The sequence below is a fragment of the Dermacentor silvarum genome, chromosome 11 (assembly GCF_013339745.2).
Source record: "Dermacentor silvarum isolate Dsil-2018 chromosome 11, BIME_Dsil_1.4, whole genome shotgun sequence".
Lineage (NCBI taxonomy): Eukaryota > Metazoa > Arthropoda > Arachnida > Ixodida > Ixodidae > Dermacentor > Dermacentor silvarum.
This window is the reverse complement of record NC_051164.1, coordinates 72,796,629-72,817,284: the sequence shown is the minus strand read 5'-3', so window position 1 is coordinate 72,817,284 and position 20,656 is coordinate 72,796,629.

Sequence of the window (20,656 nt, the reverse complement as noted above, 5' to 3'; positions counted from 1 at the left end):
ACCACGTCGTGCAGCCGTCTGCACACGACAGTCGACAGGTTCGGTAGGAAAGCTCAAGGGCTGCAGAAGATAGCGCCAACCTTTCCCTTTCCCTCAAGAACCACTTATCATCATATCATCGGCGCCGATTTCATCCCCAATGACGTCATACGGAACCTCACGGCGACGGCGACGGCGACGCCGACGGCAGAAATCTGCTTTTGAGTGTCCATATAATTGCTATCGCAATAAAAGGAGTTCAGCTAGTCCCGGTTGAGAACGCGGGCTTGCAGAAGGCAGGTGGCCTGGAATTCAGTAGTCACAGAGCAATGATTCGTATCCCGGGCTTCGACAAGGACCTGCGTAAGATGCAAGGGAAGAACACAAATAAAAATTAGTACGAAGCTTAAGCTTCACCTTTAACAGTGAAACGCGATAGGATTCAAAGATCCCTGATTGCTTGTGAGACTTCCCGGCTACAGGAGGATAGGAATAAACTTTATTTGTCCAGCGGTTAAGGCTGTTGGTGCCCGGGGCTAGGCTGCCAGGGGTCCATCGCCGGAGAAAAATCTTTCGAGATCCTCGGCAATGGCCCTAGCCCGCTGGAACTACAGCTTTCCTTTTTTTCCGCCTTCGCCTTTGCCGTTTATGCTGCCGAGGAGGCGAGCGCCATCTGGATCGTGTTTATGCAAGTAACCTACCCGGACACGCCGCTGTATGAGTGGTAGAAATGCTGGAAAAGGGGTTTGTGTTTGGGTTTCCTTTCAACAGCATTATGTTTTGTCGTATATTCAAATTACAATCAGAGGCTATCATGCCTGAAGGTTGTGGTTAAGTCGTACTTTACGATTTTTCTGACGTATTTTACTTTCAGGAATCGAATTAGTTCACCAACGCCTCTGCGTCATGCGGAGGGGCTGCGTGGTCGGGATGGTTCGGGATGATTTTTCTCCGCCACGGACGCCGGTGCTTACGCCGACACCACCGCCAACACTGACGCCCGATTTTCTGCGACACGGGGCCCTTAACGCTGTCGCGTTAAAGTTAGCCACTTGTACAGTCATCGAAAATTTTCAACACTAGGAGCGTCCGGCGCCCTTTCCTGCGCACCCTATCAAGCGACGCAATCAAAGTGAAGGCAGCAAATGACCCTGAAGGAATGTCGCGTTTCTTTTCTCTCGTTTCTGTGATCAGTTTCAATTTGTCTTTGTGTTCATCCATAATTGATTTTTCCCGTGTCATACCATGGCCGTCACGTTCAGTGCGGCCCCGCTTCGAGCAAACTGTCCATATTACTTGGTGTGAAATGTGGCATGTATATTGTAAACTATTTATTTTGTGTGAAGATATATTTCCCACTATTTCGTAAGTACCTTACGATTTGGGAATAACTTTCGCGATAAACCTGCATTTTGCCAACAAGAGCCTGCCATCTAGGGAAAAAATGGTCTGTCTCCTCGCTTAGCAGAACTTGTTTTTTGGACTTGTCGATTTCTGTTAAAATCGATAACAATAGTGCAAATATGACGGACAAAATTGACTTTATCGCGGAATGCATGGTCCGTATAGTTTTGCTCAGGGAAGTATACACGTCAGGCGCTATAGTAGCTCGTGTGCTTTTTAAGACCTTCTTAAATGAAAGTCGTAAGTAGCTACTCACTTATGTAGTCATAGGCTTAGGCACAAAACATGCGCGAACGCTCTACCGCACATGGAATATCTATAATAAGTTTCTTGCTCTATTTTATTTAGGGCTTTGCCGAAAGGACAGGACGCTCTATGCAGCATTCACATTCAAAGGTCAAATTGACTATAAATGCATCGTTGTTGGCCTAGAGCGCTGCACGGGCCGATTTTTTCATCCCGGGCCCGTTTTTACTTTGGGCTGCCCGTCCGAGCCCGATCAAAACATTTATGGCGAGACCCGGGCCCAGCCGGGGCCCGGAAATAATCTACGTTACCCGCCCGGCCCGGCCCGCCACCCGGTTACCTTAGGCCCGAGCCAGGCCCGAGCCCGGCCCGAGCCCGGCCCGAGACCGAAAAATGCATGTTTTTCAGAGTTGAGACGTCCGAGAATAACTCGCTGCACGTTACATGCACACCACCAGAAAGCCCGAGCCCGGCCTGGGCCTGCGTCAAAAAACCCGAGCCCGGCCCGGGCCCAGGTCAAAAAGCACACGCCGTGCCCGAGCCCGGCCCGAGCTCGTGAAAAAACTGCTCGGCCCGGCTCGACCCGTAGGCCGGGCCGGGCTGAGCCCGGGCTTTTGGGTAAGCCCGAGCCCGTGCAGTGCTCTATGTTGGCCTCCTGTTTCATCTGCACCGCCCAGAAACACCAAGGAAGGAAACTCAGACTAACCATATCCCATGCACCGAAGCTCTTTAGCGCCAAAAGCACCGAAGCTCTTTAGCGCCAAAAGAATCACAGGCGCTCTTTTGGCACAGCAAGAACTTAGCAGTGCTCATTTTCCCAGTAGCCTGACTTTTCTTGCGCCGAACCAAAGCTGTCTGCTCTACTTTGCTGAGGAGGAATGGGCTGGCTTCGGCGTTGACGTCGGTCTAAGTTCTTAGCCTCTACGTGTAGATGTCGCGCCAATCTGGCATGTGGACCAAAATTTTGCGATTTCGAAGCGAACTATAGCCGAACTTAGCTGGACGAAAACGTTGCCTTCTGACAAGAGACCGATGATCGGCAGTCGACCAGTGTCATTTAAAGAACGTTTTCACGTGGATATACCTTCACTCCCTGGCTTTGAAAAGGGGCGTCGTGTTCTTTTATTCCATGTCCCGGGACACACGGGAATCGTGGGCAAACGTGCTCGCCAACGAGGCAGCCTCGTCGTTGGGAACTACTGGTGCTCTCCGGTCAAGTGCTATCTCGAATGAATCGCTTCGTACATGCTTTTACGCGATTACCAAAAATCAGTGGTATCAGTACTGGCAGAGAAAGTGGAAGGGCCCCTGTCTTTACAACTGGGTGAACTGCGTACACATGATCCTCCGCTGGTTACCCCCGAACCGGCTTCTCGGTCACCTTCTCACGGGACACGGTCACTTCCCCTACGATCTTCACAGGTTAATCTGTGCGCGTACGGCGCGGTGTGCGAGGGGGAGCTCCACTATTTCACCTCGCGCCCGCGCATCGCGCACATTGTCGCTCAATGGCGCGCGGCCTCCAACATCGGAACAACGTCACCATCCAACTACTCCATCTTACCAGGACGTAAACGTTCGCGAACCTTGATCTTGCAGCTGGCACACGTTATTATCACTTCTGTCTCGCTGACTCCTCGCCCTTCTGTGTTTCCTGATGCACACTAGTATTCTTTTGTTTCCTCCATGGCTCCCTCTTCCTCTTTCCCAAAACCGCCCCTCTCACTTATTTCGTGGTATTTTTGCATGTTTGTTATTCACCATCTGCACTGATTAAGCTAGCTAAGGCAGGGCCTACCCCGTGCCAAATGGCTTTAACTCCATTGTCTACTCTTCCTTTTCTCCCCTCTTCTCTGCCCTCCTTTTTTATTGCGATAGCAATTATATGGACACTTCAAAGCAGATTTCTGCCGTCGGCGTCGCCGTCGCTGTCGCGGTCGCCGTCGCCGTCGCCGTGAGGTTCCGTATGACGTCAATGGAGATGAAATAGTCGCCGCGCGCCGCCGAACGCTGTATGTGCGAGTGAAAGGGCGCGAGGGACGCGCGCTTTCACGGGGAGTGAACGAACGGCGGAGAACAAACGCGCGTTCTGGTGGTGGTGGTAGAAACTTTTATTGCCATTGATGGTGGGGGCGAAGACCCCTACATGGCACTTGGGTGCTCCCTTACTGTGAGGACGCACCCTTACAAAGCGAAGGAGAGCCCTTGGAGCGCAATCCTTCTCATAGCACTGGAGATGATCCAGCACTGGTCTTGAGGGGAAGTGCAGGTCAAAAGAGTCTCCCAGTAAGACTCCGCCACGGTCTGTGATGGGGGATGAGGGAAGGTGGGGCATGTGAGGAGGGTGTGTAGGAAGTCTCCTGGTTTACTGCAAAGTGTGCATGAGGAGGGGAATTGGTCTGGGTATCGTGCATGTAGCAGCAAGGGGTATGGGGCAGTCCGAGTTTGTAGTCGACGCCAGTGTGCGGCCTGCGCTATGGTGAGGGATGGGGCTGGGGGTGTGTATTCCCTTCGTTCGTCCCGGTAGTACGAAAGGATATCACTGAAAGAAAGCAGGCGCTCCCTGGCCCGTAGAGGGGGCTCGACTCCTCCTGCCCGGAATGTAAGACCTCGGGCTAGGGAATGAGCCTCCTCATTGCCAGGGAGGCCGGCATGTGCTGGCGTCCAGATGAGGGTTATGGGGTGCCGGGGCTGCCAGAAGCGTAGTAAGCGAGCAGCGGTGCGGGATATGTAGCCGTTGGCATAGTTGACAATGGCAGATTTGGAGTCAGTGATAATTTTGGTGGCAGATGTAGAGATGAGAGCAAGCGCGATGGCTGCCTCTTCTGCCTCTGTGGTGGAATTGGTGATGATTGAGCTGGAGGTTAGAAGCTTTGCCTGATTGTCGGCTACCGCCAGGGCCAACGCGCGTTCTGTGCCGTGCTCCCTTAAGGGCTGCAGAAGTAGGCGTCTCTTTCCTCCTTTACAATCACCATATATGTAGAGCAAACGCGCCTTCTGCTGACGCACGAAAGGCCGTAGGGGGGAGGGGGAGGGAAGGGAGGCGACGTGTAGCTGCGGCACCAGGTACCTATTTATATCAGAGGCTCCGGCTACAGTCACCAACGCCGCACGCATTTTGTGCGAACGCGGGCAAAACGCCGACGGCGTCGACAACAGTTCTGCGCGTTGCCGGTGCTGCTGCATGTCCAAATTTATACAGCTGATAAAGCTACAATCATTACTCCGTATAGCTCTCTACAAATTTGCTATCGCAATTGATGCTTCGCCTTTCAGGTGAAACTGCGACAATGTTTTTCTCTCTTGCCCTCACCCGGCACACCTGTTAAAGCTATGCGGCCTTGTACTAAATGTAGTGGGGAAGAGAGCCAGGAACTATTGAGAGAAGACGACGAAGTCCGGCAGCCCGGAGAGCGCGAGACAGCGACCGATGCTCATGGGCTGCCGGACTTCGTCGTCTTCCGTCAATAGTTCCTGACTCTTTAACCTACGTACTACCTAGCACGCAGTGCACCCTCTACGAGGTTACACTTGGCGCCCTGGTACCCATAATTACCTACTCACTGTCAACGAACCTCCACTATGTGGAAGATGTGGTGAAATGCTCACCGTCCTCCACGTACTTGTCGAGTGTAAGAAAGCAGAAACCGAACGAAAAAAGCACTTTGCGCAAGGCTTTCGTTACCATATCCCACTACATCCAACATTGTTTCTGGGCTCAGAACCATTCTTTAATGTGAAAGCAGTTCTCAACTACGTAAATGATGTAGTGCTACATGTTATTAGCCCAGCAATCTCGTAGCGCACCCTCTCACCAGAGGGTGCTCCTGCGATAGTAGTTTTCGTAGAGCACACGCCTCAGTACCCTTGCGTTTAAGGGCCTCGTGAGGCGGTAGTGCTAGTTCCGTACTCGTAAATTTTATTATGATGGGGCTATAACTTATCTTTTATAGTCACAGCACACCTCACTGTCATGTTAATTATTTTAATACCCATCTATTTTACGAACTTTTACAGCGACTGATTTTTAGGCCCTTTTACAGCCATGTAACATCTACCTATTGCAATCCATCTGCCCATTGCATCGACAGTACATCGTCACACATCACCACTAGCATGGCGCTCTTTGGCCATATCTGGCCCTTGCGCCACTAAACACAACACATCATCATCACTTGGCGCCCGCACTTTGCGCGCTCACAGGTCTGCTGTCAGCGATGCCCGTGTCCGGCCACTTCAGCCAACCCTGCTGTCTCATGGAGGACCATGGCACTGTCCCCTGCCTCTTTTTCTGGAGCTGGCGGCTCCTCATCTCATTCTTCTTTCAATAAACGTGCAGAGTCAATATGAATGCGGATCACTGCCATTTCCAGGCATTTTAATAACCTAATAGAACTTGAAACCCAGTTCCTAGTACTGCTGTCTCCCTTTTGCCTCTCCTTCGATTCTGCTCTACTTTGTCTCCATTCATAGTCTTAGGCGCCGAACTGGATTTTTTTTACTTTATTGGTTGTTTCCCTAAATTTCTGTTTGGTTGTCGGTGACGATAACCCCTTTTATTTTTCCATTGGCTTTATATGCCGGTTATACCTTTATGGTGGTGCGGACTTACCCCCACAATTTTTTTATTTTTTTTTTTTTTCCTTTGCGTGTATTCGCGGGCATCTTTCACGATTGCAAAAACACTTTTATGCAGCACCTATTGAGCAACAGAAAGCTGTATCGAGAGTTTCTTATGTCGCTCTACAATTTTCTCATCGACGCTTTTCATCTACTCATATTTGTGAAGTTAGTTAATTAATTAAGACTAATTATCTCGTTAGGCTAAATGCAAACAATAGTCTGAGTATCTCCAAGTGACAGCAAACAAAATTACCTTGGCTCTGTCCAGCTACGTGGCCATTTGCATATTTTTTAAACTTTGGCCCAAGTTAACTGAAACACCCTGTATAAGTGCTGGGATTATGAGGTATTTTGCTGGTCTCTCTCCCTTCTTTTCTTTTTTTTGTCTGATGGAATGACAATGACGAGATGGAACAGACGGTTCCATCTGTTGTGCGTATATTGGCCATGAGCGACTTCTTAAAATCCTGTGTCATTGGCACTTGCAGGATCGACCATAATCAGATCCAGCTTAGAAAAAACAGTAACCTCTTGCAAGAAACTCGTGAAGACTGAGTAGAGTGCATTGCTCCGTGTGAAGGACTACTTTCAGCGTTGGCTTGTAGTCTCAACTCATCCTTATATCTTACCATATTTTTTTTACTAATTGAATGGGCGTGGCAAATTCACTGATTGAAACTTGCGTGACAACGCCAATCTTATAGGGCACCCTGCGGACGTAACTTTGTTATGACCAGAACACCTCTGGCGGCGGCGCTAGCCAGTCATGGTAGGAGAGTGGAGGGTGGTGTTGCTGCGGTGGTGCCTTCGCTGTAAAATACTTAATACCTTAAAAGTGAAAAAGGGTGTAAGTTGGTCTATAACTGACACACTTATCTAAATTTAGGGCGTAAATGTTTAAGGTGTGTATGTGTATTTAAGGGTTATATCGGTCTATAACTCACATCCTTGCACCAAAAGGGTGTAAGAGCGGAAGTTATAGACCGATTCACACTCTTCCCGAATTGAATTCTGAGATTTTACGTTCCAAAACCGCGATCTGATTATGATGCACACCGTATAGTAGGGGTCTCCGGGTTAATTTTCACCACCAGGCGCTCTTTAACGTACCCCCAATGTACGGGACACATGCGTTCTTCTTTATGTGGGTGCGCACTCGCCGTATTAATTTAATGAGCATCTTGCATGCATACAATCATTCAGAGTGCTAAGGTTAAATCAGTAAAACGAGGTTGTTCTACCGAAACGCTTTCCTATAAATTTTGAATGATTCACGAAATGAACAGATACTTCCCCTTTGTTGGTGTAGCTGTCCCAAACACATTATTACTTCGCTTATTTCATGCTTGGAGCCCGGAAATTTTCCCTGCACCTTAAGGTGGATTCACACGACCGGACGGAGGAGGAATTTTCGCAGCGGATGGCGTATCACGTGACGCGCACGTCATCAAAACGTGCCGCCCTCGCCTAGTCCGGGCTCCTCCGCTCGCTGTCCGGATTGAAAATGCTCGCCGGTATTTCCATCCGTCCGTTTGGCGGTCGTCTGACCTCAATTTAGCGTAGTCAGCGTCAAATCTGATAACATCGGACGCATTGGCGTGGCTACGATGGCGTGTTATCGGCTTGGAGCCACGTGTGATTTCGTTGTGCAGCAGTGACCGCGTGTCTTTTGTTGTGATGCAGCGGGAAAGGCAAGTCGTGGTTGCGCACGGACTTCTTTTTACTCAAACCGCGCAGCCTGCGTGACTTCAACATGAGTGAGGTGCACAAAAAAAAAAAAAAAAAAAAACGCTAAGTGACGAGGCAACCGTCACTCTTTTGGTTCTTGTTAAGGGATTCATAGCACTATGGCATATAGGGCACGCCGAGTATGCAAACGCGCAGCTGCTAATAAACGTTGGAGTCGAGAGTAAGCACGCGGATTCCGCAAACGGCGGTCCGGCTGTGCGAATGCGACCTAACTCGGCTGCGCCGGATTCAAGTGCTGACGTCACTGTTTGTCCGCGGAGCAGGCGGGATTTTGCCCTCGCGTGTGTATCCACCTTTATGAGGAAGGTTTAGCTGGGCGGCCAACTCGAGTCTGACTAGAGTGGGCTTCAGAGACCGCAATGACCGTGCCTTGCTCACAGGCTGTTCGCTAAGCCAACACCACCTAGATAGCGCAAGGCCTCTTCACTCCGATCCATGACGCCATGTTACCCGGCCCGAAGTTTACATTGCCAAGGCTGGCGTGACGAAAGCGGTTACGCCAAAATGACTGTTGCTTACTCGGCAGCATCCCCATTAGATACTATGTCAGTCGGGCCCGGTAGCATGACGTAATATATCGCAGTGAACAATCCTTGTGCTATCTAGGTGGTGTTGGCTCAGCTCGCTTTATCGGCAGAGCAACGCTCTTCCCCCCCCCCCCCCCCCCTCTTTTTTTTTTTTTTTCCACCGGCAAGACCGACGCAGTGCGAGCGGAACGGTGCGAGCACCGCAGCTTCAGCAATGGCGTCTGTCTTTCCGCGATGTCTTACGCGATGGTTATGTGCCCGCTGGCCTGCCCTGAACCATGTCGACGCATAGCGAAGTCACGACGACTTGAAATGTCGCTGAGACGTGGCTACGACGTATGCAGCACTTCCAGGCGCCACGGACCGATGTGCCTTTGGGAACCACCACCGAGCACGGAAGGCCTAAGGGTACGGTTACTACGTTGCGATCTCCGCTATCCCTGCTTGGCTAATTCTTAATAGTTCTCTTGGATTTTGTCAAAGGTTTAGTTCTTGTCACCTTTAATATCACTATAGGTTTCCTTAAGGGACCAAGCAGCTTGAAGGTGACCGTAGTCGCTTGCTTCTGCAAGAACGTCATGTTAATTTTCGTAGCCAACTTTATGTTGATGCCGTATTTGTTCTCGCCGCTACTGATTTGTAAGGCGCAGTAGTCTGCTTTAGCCAGAACATAAGGTTAGCTCAGCAGCATGTTCTGCTTTAGGCCAGAACATGAGGTCAGCTCAGCATTTTCAATGTAGGCTGATGCGTGCTAGCTATTGATATTTTTTTTCTCTCATTTGTGTGCGTGTGTGTGATGTTGGGCGCGTAGATGCTCTTGTCATGTGTTCTCTTGCAGGAGCAGTTAGATTCTTTGGTGATTTTGAAAGCTTTGTGCTGCCGTCGCAACATCGTGGTTGAAGTCTGCAAACGTGTTCTTGATTAAGCACGAGAAATCAATGGTTCTCGTCATGGATATCGTAGTCTAAACCAGCACGTCTCGCGCGACGTTGTTGACGAGTGTAGTACGTGATGACATAAGGATGTAAATCAAGCATGCACCGTGACGCCTCCTCGTTTAGCTCATTAAGAAAACAAAATACACCTAAACGGTGACACCAAGTTGGAAAAGACAAGGACATCGTTAGTGTCTTCTTAAGACTATTTATATAGCGTCCTTGTTTCGTCGCTAGTTTTCATAACTAATCTTTTGCCCCGCTTGCAGTTTTAGGTCTGCTGGGCAGTCTTCACGATTTCTAATTTCCGAAAGCAGTGACTGATTGGCATGCATAGTCTACCCCCAGGCTCTACTATCGTTTGTCAGAGCGTAAATTGATGTTCTAATACATGTCTAAACACTGGCAGATCATTTTTAATCGTTCACGAAAGTGTATAGCATTGTTAGCTGCCAATTTACAACATTACGTGTGCGAACACGAATCGCCGTTCTTTCATTTTATTAGGCTAAAGTGGAGAAGCCTTCCAATTCAAGCAAGACGTGAGCGCGAAGCCTGCATCACGTTTTTTTTTTTCTGGCGATTGCGCGCATCGGAAGGCATCACCGTGCGCGCCGCTTATTTCGCGTTCGCTGTGTCATGACACGATTAAGTGACAGGTCAGCGATGAATTCGGTTTCTTCGGTCTGCATGTCGCTATCAGGGACCACTGCGTGCGTCCTTTCGCCAAGGGAGCGAGATCGACCGATAGCGTGAATTTTGCCATCAACGCCTGCATCGCTGCCCTATCAATAGCTCAGTGACAGCACCAGAGATGAAAACCATAAAGCCCAGACCGCACGTGCGCATGCAAACGCGCGCAAGCTCGCGTCCGCGCGCCCACGCATGCGCAGACGGTGCGGCACGGCTCGTACGCGTCGAAACGCGGCGCGATCTCGGTGATCAGCTCCCCTCAGTCATCGCACGCCTGGGCTGCCTCGCGTCGGCGCGCCTGGCTACGCAGCGACGGCGCGGTACCATAGAGAAAGAAATTCAACAAGAGGGGACACTCGGCAAAAACTGGCAACAGGAAACAAGTCACCATACGTCACGCTATACTTTTGATGCTGACGTTAGCTGCCGCGAGCATCGAAAAAAGAAAGTGAAATGAAGTTAACAGACATTGATTTATTTTGAAATTCTTTGCCGCGAAAACTAAAACGTTTCGCATATAAATGAACTTAAGCTTTGCGACTTATTTTCCTTGCCTTACCTTTGTTTTGTTTTGATTTGTTCTGTCCGTGTCTCCGTCATTTCTTTATTTCCTCTTTTCTTTTCTCATATTTTCATTTCCTCTATTCCCTCCTCCTATAGGAGTAGGCAGGCGTTGTGCCCCTCTCGGTGGCCGTTGTCAGCTTGCTCCCTCCTTAATCCCTTTGTGTCCTTGTGTGTATATGTGTACAAATCAAATAATAATAATAATAATAATACCTAGCCGCAGGTCAATGACGTGCCAGATACATGCGTCATCCGCCAGACACGTACTCCCCCGAAGCCAGGGAGGATGGCTGCGCGCGCGTTTGAGCGCTCGCGCGCGGCGACCCGTCTGTCTCCCCCCCCCCCCCCCCCCCTTTTTCTTTTTTAGTGTAACCTGGTTTATTGGGCTCTCGGTGTATTCTTGAGTTCCTTCTGCACTGGGACAAGACACCACTGCACTATTGGACTACGGCAAGGTGAGAAATCTTGTTTCACAGTCTACGACGCAATTATAGGCTTACGGCACGGGACCAAGACTTAAGACGCAGTTAGCGAAAAACAGCTCGGCCATCCTGACACAGTTAATTTGAGTTAATGAATCGTCCTGAGACATGTTTCCGACGCTTCCTAGGGGATTATGGTAACTTATTTCGGTTTTTGAGCCGCCCTGGCCAAACAGGGCGCCGTGTCGCAGTTAGCGAGAACTCGGCCGTGGTGCGTACGTAGTCTAGTGCATCTTGCTAGGAGAAGTTTGTGCCGCTTTCTCTGACGCCAGACATTGCTGAAAAGTAATTTCGTTACTTACTTGGGTGCTTTTGAGGCACGCTGGCCGCACAGCGCGCTGTGACGCAGTTAGCGATAAGCAGCTCGGCTGTGGTGATAAAGTTAGTTTGGCGTGTAATGAATCTTAGAGGGACAAGTCTGTGACGTTTTTTGTGGCTCCGCAACAACGTATAGCTTCTTTCGGTACTCACGCCTGTTGAAAACGCGATGGGCGATTGCCAAGAGCGATAACATGGGGCGTGCTGCTGGCGCCGGCAGAGCGCGCGAAAGATAACGCCGAGGAACATATCAGAAACTTGTAATTCGAAAATTCTGTCTTCTAAAGGACTGAAAATAGGCTTTGCACCCATGCATTTGTCTTGAGTGCCTGTTGCGTCCGTCTCTGTGTATGTCGCGTACCGTCGCGTCACCCGAGGCCAAGTTTTGGAAACGCGAAGTCGCCCGTGTATTTGTGCTGCCAAAGTGCAGGAAATAATGCCCGGAAATGGGGGAACGCTTGGAAATCAGATGTTTTCATATTTTATGGTATTGTTTGGGATGAGTCGGGTATTTTCTACGCCATGTATGTAAAAGAGCATTGCTTTTGTTTGCAATGCCACCCATTCACCGCTTTTGCACGTTTCGCCGCCACACGCAGTATTCCTATCTCTAAATACCAAAATGACACATGCTTGTAACATGCTGTTACGTGCTTGTAAATGTAACATGCTTGTAATTTACCTTTTTTCAGCTGGTGCCGCCCGGTGGAGCTTCATACAGGAACTACTGCTTACCTGCTGGGGTCACGAAAAGCGTTGGATGACGCACGTAAAGCGTGGAACGAGCTTTATATAGAGCAAAATAAATATTTCCTCATTGCACGAAAGGTCTTGCGTCTACTTTGTGAAATTGCACGTGGCACAGATTCGATGTGACTTTAAGAGATCGTCCGCAATCATTTTACTAAATAATAAACCGATTCTACACGAAGAGCAAGAAAAAAAAAAGGGGGGGGGGGGGCGCATTCTGCGTGCTAGCTTGCGTTCAAAATACGCGCGCCCAAAACCGAAACCGGAAGTGATAGATGCCGACCACTTGGCACGCTGCAGTCAATCCGGCCGCTGGGCCCTATGGGAGTGTCCCCTCTTGTTGAATTCCTTTCTCTGTGGCGCTACATTCAACTCTCAGTTAAGCAGATTTATACCGTGCAAGAAAGTGCTCCTTCACTTTTTGTGCTGATTTAACAGCTCTAACAATATAACAATTACGTTTATAGATATCGAAGCGTTTTGAAACACTGTCAAGAACGAAGTACCAAGTGGCGTCTGCCAAGGCGTCAACGAGTGAGCCTCAGTGAGGCCAGGTGTGAGGCTAGTGAGCGCGCGCTGGCGCGCGTAATTGTGGAGGCAAACCGCCATTCCTCGCTAGGCACGACAGGCGCAAATCGAGTAGACGCGAGCTTGAGTGCGTCATCAAGTGTACGTGTGGTCTGGGCCGCGCGTCTAAGGTAATGTGTTCGCGGTGTGCAAGCATTCTGTCCCAGGATCTTTTTCGTTTTTTTTTTTTTTTTGCAGTGTTTCTCATAGTGCAACAACCTAAAGCTGGTTTGCGGCAAAAGCAGTTATTCGATTCATAGGCTCTTCGTATTCGCGAACCGGGCTAGTCGGTTGCGCTGTGTGCTTGGTTATAATATTTGTATAGTTTAATTTCCCGATATTCGTTTTCGTGTACGTGGTACAGAAGTGCTGTGAATAGCTATACTCCGTGGTGCGAATTTCGAAGAAGCAAGTGACGAATTATTACCAGCATATGTCAACCCTGTGCGTGGGTTTGAACAGCGTACTTTTGAACGCTATGCGCACATCGTAAGCTCTCGGTGGAAATTTAGTGCCATCTTCCACCTACACATCACCACTAGCATTCTTGAACTTGCCTCTGCCATTATCTGCAGCGATATGGCGCCCCATGTGTCCATTGTTCGCCCGGCGATTAAGGCAGCCGTGATGGAACTAGAGCCTGAGTGCACACTTCATTTCGCTTACAACATGTTTGAAATATTTTTCTTGAAGTTTTTTGTCCTGACGGGGACGCCCAGCTGAGCTGTCCTATCAATTTCTCAGTGACAGCACCAGAGATTAAAACAATACAAAAAAAAAAAAAACACTAGGCGCTAATGCAATGGTAAGCTATGGCGGTAATGCAATTCCACCCCACGTGAAAGCTGGGGAACTGCGGAGCAGTGATTCGCCGGTGTTTCCCTTGTGTTCATTATATTTTATCCTGTGTTTAGCTATTCTTTTCACTGTGTTGGGACTAGCTTGCCTGCGCGGACGAGCAACTTCAGCTTCTCGAGCGCGCACCGCTTGATCAGCGCTGCGTCGGCGCTGTCTTTCACGGGCGAGCGCCTGCTGTCGCTCCAAGCGTGCTCGGCGTCCATGGTGACAAAGAGCGTCCCGGACGCGGGAACGGCTTTTGTAGGTGCTCTTCTCCTCTCCTACCAGATGTCGCGTGCTGCCGCTCCAGCGTCCTAGGGTGCCTCGATGCCAACGGCGGCGCTCGCATCGAGGCACCCTAGGACGCTGGAGCGGCAGCGCGGCAAGCGGAATCCTTCCACTTGTGGCTGCTGGCGCCGTCTCTTGCGCTGCGCCGGTATCGGCCGGGCGTGTTAGAAGCGAGTTTAACGAATTTCTGTTAGTTCGATTAATTCATGAGTATTCTTTTATATTATTCTGAATCTAAGTTTAATCTTACCCGGTATTGCGCTGGTATTGGCATGTTTTGGTCCTGTTTTCCCGCTTGGGTTTTTTGAGCGTGAGGACATGACACATTTTTCAAAAGATTAAGCGCCAACAGCGACAGCACACTAAGAAGGAACAAAGACAGGACAAGGCGCTTCCTGTCTTTGTTCCTTCTTTGACAGAGCGCCTTGTCCTGGTCTTTGTTCCTTCTTAGTGTGCTGTCACTGTTGGCACTTCATCTTTTGGAAGCTATGCACCAACTAGCCCCACAACGTGTTTTACATGATACATTAGACGCTGACAGCCCGGGCCATTAAAGTGCTCGGCACGTGGTTCACGCCGCACGTTTGAGAGCAATGTGTTCGTGGTGCCGCAAGCCTTCTGTCACATGAGGTTTGCAAGTTTGAGGGCATTATTTATCGATCCCAGGAACGATTGCTCTCCAGTGTAAGGAGCCTGATGCCAGGGTTGCAATCCGTGCCGATATTAGAGACATGCTCAACATGACATGACATGCTCAACATGACATGCTCAACATGACAATCCCTCACATGGACAAATCCATGTGATGGATTGTGATGGATTTGTCCGAGTGCGTGACTTCGCTATATACCAGAAGCTGTCATTCAGTGGTAGGTCTAGGAGTTCTTCTCCAGCAGCGAGCAGCACGTTGATCCTTTCCTCCTAGACGGCTGAAAAAAACGATCCGAAGTGCTGGTTGAACGTGCGATTCGGCGACAAATATATTTATCTCGTGAACACGCTGTGCCAAATACTGTACGGGACCAGTGAAATCGTACCGCTCCCTTAAGCCGTACGGTCTTGCCTTGGAGTGACATGTGGCAAAATCTAGCTGAGCTCACTCAATATTGAGGGTTCAGACAATTGATATCTATGATCGCGATCTAGAAGCTCGATCACGATTGAACCGCATCGAGGAAAATAGCGATCAAAAATGCCCGCGTAGCTGCACGCTATCCGGATCTGGCTCGACAGCGATCGAAAGGGCCCCTGTGTCGTTAATTGATGCTGCAGGAGGCTTAAATGTTTGTTCGCTACTTCTGTTCGCTACTACTGCTTTTTCACGTAGTTCGCACTAACATAATACAATATTTGAAGTAGAGAGCTGCCTACGTATCATGCCTTGTTTTCGTCACGTAAGCGCGAACGTGACCGCATTTGTTCCGGTGGTTGTCTCCGGTATTCGCGCTCTAAATTAGCAGCATTCCGCATGAAAGCAGCAGGACACTGCCAATACAGTAGCTGCTTAGTTCGAGATTTGAGAAAAGAGCGAGTAGCCCTCCGTATATTTTGTCGGTGTCTGACGGCTTCCACTTGTCGCGGCGCATTGCCAGCACCCACGTTGTTGCCGCTTCTCGTCTCCTGGAAAACCAAAAAAATAAAAAACAAACCACATCTTACTTCCCTTGTTTTACGCATCAAACCGCGCAAGAACTCGCAGGCGCACAAAACACACAAAGAACGAAAAGAGCACCCGCGATTCACGAAGCTCTCTGGGTACGCCAACTCGCTCGCGGCATGCAAACTGGTATCGTTTTGCTAATGACATTGTAATACGTATTCGTGGCTATAAGTAAGTTTTTCTCAGCCGCAACGGAAAATGTGGCGGAGGCGTTCCAATATTGATAAAGAACACCTTCGCGGGCGACGAGCTGTCCCGCCGAAATATTGCAAACTGTGACTACGAAATGCTTATTGTGCAATCTGGTCGCCTCACACTTTCAGTCGTGTATCGCCCACTACAGGAAAACGACCAATAGATATTTTTTTTAATCCACTTGGCGGCAAGTTTCTTACTTTTCTGCGGGAAATTATCGATGCATCATATCGGGTTATTTCAACATTGATATATGGGCAGGGACCCAAATTAGCACCTAGCGGGCATTTGAGCTCTCCGAATGCCGAGCCGCGTTGATTTCTGCAGCGCGCACCCCTAGCGGCGAGTGGAGCAAGCTGATCGACCACGTGGTTTCGCGGATTAGTGGCTTTCCGAGGAAGAGTTGTCTATTTACCACGAAAGTGTTTTATGTCGGGGTCCGCGATGAACTGCCGTTATGGATGTAACGGAGGAGGAGGAGGAATAGACATTTTATTGAAATAGCAGACAGGTTCTTGGCGCTGAAGCCCCTCTATTTCAGGGCCCCACTGGCTCTTGCGGCTCGTTCGGCTTGGTCCAAAGTTGCCTGCTGGCTTCCCAGGTCCTGCCGGGCGAGTCACGCCACCCACGACCGTTCGAGTCCGTTGCGTGTCACGAGGGGTGAGTTTCCCCTCTGCTGGTCTTTGTTTGCAATGCCACGTGATGTGTTTCAGGGTTTGTGTGTTGCCGCACCAAGGACAGCAGTCATCGCATTGGGACGGGTGTATTTTGCTGTGTGTGTGTATGTTGGGATATGTGTTGGTTAGTAGGCGTCTCGAGCCCCTGGATTGCCAGCGTGTGAGATTATATATATATATATATATATATATATATATATATATATATATTCAATACTGCCAGTCTCGAACGAGACCATAGCAGGTGGGCATTCATACAAGTCCAGCTAGAGCAGCTATGAACAGCCTAACAGTGACCAAGAAAACAAAGCAAAATGAAAACTGTACAACAGAAAGATGCCATACGTTTGCAGTTAACATGCAGTTCCCTTAAAATTCACAAAACGGCGTAATCAGTTTATTGAGATGATGACAGAAATGAGAGCACTAAACGCGTTTAAGGTTCGCCAATATGATCGGTTTGCGCTTTATCCAGTAGGTTACAGAAAGTTGAGAAGCACACTATGTTAGTTATTCTTGGGTCCAGTTTATTCATGCTTTCACTGCAACCGGAAAAAGCGAGTACTGAAATGTGTCATTGCGGAACGAGCACTCAGTTAGTGTGTATGAGTGTTTGTGGCGTGAGAGGTGAGATTTGGAGAATGATAAATACTTAGAAGTGTCTATTTCCAGCCGATTGTGGAGTACCTGGTGTAGGAATTTCAAGCGCGCTAGTTTTGCTCTGGCAGAGCTCCAAGTCGGGCTAGTTGGTTGACATGCACGGTATATTTTTTTAACTGCGCTAACCCACACGGACAAGGACTAGGCAGACAAGACGTGCGCAGGTTTTGCAACTGAATGTTTAATGGGTGAAAATGACATGTATACAGAGAAAAATGAATACATCTGATTGGCGATCCAACCATGGATATGTTGACGTCACACAGTAGCATCTAAAAACGCCATCTCGCAATAAGCTAGTGACACCGAAGGGTCGCTTACACACCCACGTGTAGTTTTTATCCTAAATGCCTCAAAAAGCTCCCTAGTACTACGGTCCCTATGACGGTACAAAATTCTAGTTTGTTTAAGAAGTGGGAGGCAAGTTTCTTTGTTTAGTTTTGTATAGTCATTACAATGCTTAGCCACTTGGGAATAACCATCTGAAGTGCTATTTTTTATGTTCTTTCAGCCGAACATTAATACACCTAGCCGTCTGACCGATGTCAGACAAGAAAAAGGAAATTCATACACTACTGTGCAGACGCAGGGGACAAAGGTTGACCCTTGCTTATGCTCCATCTTGCAGACAAAAGGGCTGTGGTTAGATGCCCTGTCAATCACATTCATTACTCCAGCACATAAACGCGACATTTTCTGAGGGGCTGAGAATACGACGCTGACCCCATACCACTGCGCTACATTCTTCAAATTGTGTGCAACTTTGTGCTGGTACGGAATCACAGCAAACGCTCTTTTTTCTTTATTAGTGCGAGCTGTGTGCACACCACTACTTTTAACTTTCCTTACCAGTTTATCACATGTTGCTCCAATTACAGATTTTGGGTATCCAGCATTCGTCCGCCTAGTCACTTGGAAACTAACACTTTCTGTTACTACGCGGGGACATGACTTCTGTAGTGCTGCATCTATGCACGACAAGGCAATTCCACTCTTTACAATCTTCGAATGCCTGGAGGAAAAATTGAGGGGGGACTTATGGGACCTTGGTCGATAAAACCAACATGGCTGTAAGGTTAATCCGCTTTCGTGGGTAGTCTTCAAGCAGTGTGTGCGCGGTGCAGCGATGAATTTTCGCGCTGGCTAGCACTTTTTTTTTCAAGCAACACGTCATTACGCGGCCAGACGCGGCAGATGACTAAAGGCGGAAGCCGTGCATGCAATCGTTATGCCAGTGAAACGCCGCCGCTGATACAGTTCACCGTCTTTAAACACGTTCGTTTGGTGGCAGCTATTGAATGTTGGGCGCATAAACTGGCTGAGATGTTATTGATATCTAATTAAAACGAACCTGCGTGATGCTGCTCAAAGGAAATGACCACACCGTTCGCAAACATTATACCGCGGTACAATTTGAATCGATAAACGGCACGGACTGCAATCGATACCAGTGGACTGCTGCTTATCACACGTCAGTGACGCCTCAAAACCTTTATTCAAGTAACAAAGGGCGGACTTTAACAACAGAAGTCCAATCAAAACAATAGACTGCTTATTTAGTAAAAAATGACACCGTAACTGTTTGTCGGTTATTATACGTACAATAATAGATCAAATATTCAGCCGCGTTGAGCGCCCCTAGAAGAAAAAATACAAATTAAAGTATGCGACCAAATTACAGTATAGCTCCACTTGCGCGCATCATCCTGGAACGTGCCGCGGTATTTACCTTGGTTGATTTTTCGCCTTCTGTGGCCATTTGCTGAACTCGAGAGTGTGCGGGGCCTGGTGTTATTTCGAAATCTTTAACCTCAGTCGTCAGCCACGTTTCAGTCACTGCTTCCCAGCGTCAATCTTGATTTTGTAGCAGAGCTTCAAGCGAAGTACATTTTGATAGTATGCTGTGTGCGTTTAAGTTGGCAAAGCTTATTTCTCGGTCTGTTGAGGGCGGCGGCGCTGTCTGTTTCTACGTCTGTCTGTTTCTTCGTTTTTTTTCTTTAGAACTAGACATGTCATATGGGTTTTTAATGAGCGTTACCTTGTTGCTTTGAGCGTCGCATCGGTAAGTGTCGCCATTTCTGCGAAGTTTAACGAACGCAAGGTAGGCTTTAGCTCCCGAGTGTTTCTTTGTTGTCGCGAAGTCCCATATATTTTTTGATGTCACGCACAGGGACTGAAATATCCTCTCCAATCGAAAAGTTCGTCCCTTTTGGCTTATAACTATTTTAAGACGTTCCCTTTATCGCGGAAGTCTAGTAATTTCATTATAATGGGACGAGTTTTCCCAGCTACTGCCCTTCCAAGTCTGTGAATTCGCTCTGTGGTTATTGGTTCAAGTTTTAGAGTGCTCTTGACGATACTGTCATAATTTCTTCAAGTGAGCGCTCGTTTTCACTATCTTCCTCTGGGACGCCGTAAAAAATTAGGTTGGATCGGCTTGCTCTGTTTTCTATAGTCGTCTCTCTTCGCTTCTAATGAACATCCTACATGCTGTAGGTTTGCGACCTGGTCAAAGCAGGACGAAATCTTGCCTTCGAGAGACAACTTTTTCAAGTTTGGCATGGATACAATTTATACGGTTTTCTTTAATATCTTTGAGGTTGTCAGCAATTTTTTTGTAACTGCTTGGTTAGCTGTGCCGCGTCAGGACCGAGGTTGATCTCGATATCCCCAGCCTAAAAACAATATTTGTTTCAAATACAGCGACAAGTCACATAAAGCCAGCCAGAGTAGCCTAGGGCACGGCAGCACAACCAAGCAAAGATCGTTCGAGCGTAAGCATTTTCCGAAACGTTTGCTCACCTGCATAAGGTCAAGGAAAGGGTTACTCCGCATCCCTGCTGTGCCTTAAGTGCTTCGCGAGGCGTTCCCTGATGTCATGCACCACGAGGAAATGCTTATACACATCGCATAATTTAGCATCACTTCGTATAGCCACGACCAGCTAGGAACCGGTCAGCTCCGCTGTCTTTTTAGCCTTGCAGCACCCCCATTTTTTTTTTCGTGCTCGCGAAGCGGAAGCATCAACCGTTAAAACATAGCCTGTTCGTTAATTCTTCTGAAACGCAATTTGAAAATTGCAGAAAGTGCATGCAAGGACTATTGCCGGCACCTTTACGTTTGCCGACGTTTGGTCTGGTTTTTGTTCTACTTTGAATCTACTTGAAGGGAAAGTACTTATTAAATGCTATTCAACTAACAGCGGCGCGTAGAATTGTTAGGTTTCATCTGTGCAGCGAGTAAGTTCATGCAGTTTATGCATAACCTTCATTTCGTGCAATGTCTATATTTGTGCACTATACCATTTAGAAGCTATCATCATCATCAGCAGCAGCAGCAGCAGCCTATTTTACGTCCACTGCAGGACGAAGGCCTCTCCCTGCGACCTCCAATCACCCCTGTCTTGCGCTAGTGTATGCCAACTTGCGCCTGCAAATTTCGCAACTTCATCATCCCATCTGGTTTTCTGCCGACCTCGACTGCGCTTCCCTTCTCTTGGTAT